The sequence below is a fragment of the Ceratina calcarata genome, unplaced genomic scaffold (assembly GCF_001652005.2).
Source record: "Ceratina calcarata isolate Rehan_Ccalc_2016 unplaced genomic scaffold, ASM165200v1 scaffold289.2, whole genome shotgun sequence".
NCBI classification, from domain to species: domain Eukaryota; kingdom Metazoa; phylum Arthropoda; class Insecta; order Hymenoptera; family Apidae; genus Ceratina; species Ceratina calcarata.
Genome location: NW_017151272.1, coordinates 1098034 through 1099921, shown reverse-complemented (window position 1 = coordinate 1099921; position 1888 = coordinate 1098034).

Here is a 1888-nt window from a genome sequence, read left to right as displayed (position 1 = left end):
GCCCCTTAACAGAGGCAGAGGGAAATCAGTCTACATACTTTTGTACATATATGTACGTGTATTTCGTCATATTCAAAATATAATAAACGTTACACACAGTGTAGCTTTTAGTAATAGTAGTAGGTCAGGGTTTCGATGACCCTTACGAAACGAAAGCGTCGACGATTCACCTCGGATCACCCGAGAGAAGTGGCATCATAATCCCGATTCTCATTTTCTCATTGCTATTTCCAACTGAATAACCGGCATCGCCATTCGTATGATCGTTCGCCGATCTAGACGCTCACGACGGCTCCGCCATTTCCGTTTCTCCGGCCTCGGGCTTACGGAACGAAAACTGTCGCTAACAATTTCGAACACGGTATCGCATCGAAACGCTGTCGCAATCGTGTTCATCGTTTACCTTTTTTTAGGTGATTCGTTAAGTTGAATAATACGCGATCCTCCTTAAACGTTAATACATCCTCGTCTCTTATACGTTATCTTTACACTCGTTTACTTCTTAGCTGCTTATCGTTATCGTCGTCGTGATCGTCGTTGTTACGGGGCAACATTACGTTAATAAATAAAATATTCAAGCCGACTCGTATAAACATTCATTCAAACAACGCGCGTAAGTACCTCTCGTCGGGGGTTTAGTCGTCGAACATTTACTTTCACTCGCATCGCGGATCCATGGACCATAATCGGCTACGAAAGACGTCGCGTTCGCGAGTAATCGTAAACGGTGCACGATTTTTTAGGCAAACGGGGGATATCACCCGTCGTGTCGAAACGGAGAGAAGGCAGATTAAACTGAACTTCGATTTTCGTAATCCCACAACAGAATTGGTACTCGTTTCGCCGGACACCATCGCCGTCACAACAACAACAATAATAATAATTAGTCTCTCTCGTTCATTCTTAAAATTAATGAAAGGAACGCTCGAGCCAATAACGATTATTGGGACGCGTTAAGATGCGATTATGAAACCGATTCTCACTCAAGTCTCGCATACTCTTTCGGCTGTGTTAGCCTTCTGTTAAACTCCATTTTGTACGGAACGCAACAGGAACTTGAAGTACGTGTTGAAAAAACGAGAAACTCGTATGACCGTTTGGGGATGAGGCGCGAAACGAATTGAAGAATTTCGTGGGGGTGGGGGGGTTGAAATGAAAATCGAGGAAAACGGTAGAGCGAACGGGGGGGAGATCGAGCAGGGAACGATAGTTTTATGCGTATAAAAATAAGAATTTTATCTCGATATTAAAAATTTGTCTATCCTATGGATTAGAACCAACGCATCGCCGTACACGCATATTCTAACTATACGAATTTTTCGGAACAGTCTCAATCATTTGTAATATATATATATATATATGTATATATATGTATGTATGTATGTATAAACACACCCGCACATGTTTACACTCGCGTAATTGCGCTCCGTCTCTCGTCGTGTATATTAAGTTGCCATAAGTCCCGAGACTTAATGGACAGATAATCTCGTCGGTAAAGGAATTCGTTAAATCGAAGAGCAATGATCGTTTTAATTAGGCACATTGCGTCTGTGTAAAGGTAAACCAACAGTCCTACCAATAGATCTACAGTCCTTCTTTCGTTTTCCTCAGGAATTTCTAATCGCAAATCCACTGTCCATTAACGTCTCGATACGGAGTGCTGCCTGTACAGTCGAGACTCATGTTAAGTAGATACACTTCAGAATGGAATAGCTTTATCAATATTGAAATTTTCTGTGAGATACCAGACCTGTTTACTATGTAAGAGGAATATTTGTTAAAAATTTGTATTAGAGAAGAGAGTAAATGTTTTATTGAGGGTCTCTGATAAAAATTTGAAACCATATGTAGATCTAAGTTTCACCAAAATTCATTAAGGTTGTATGAA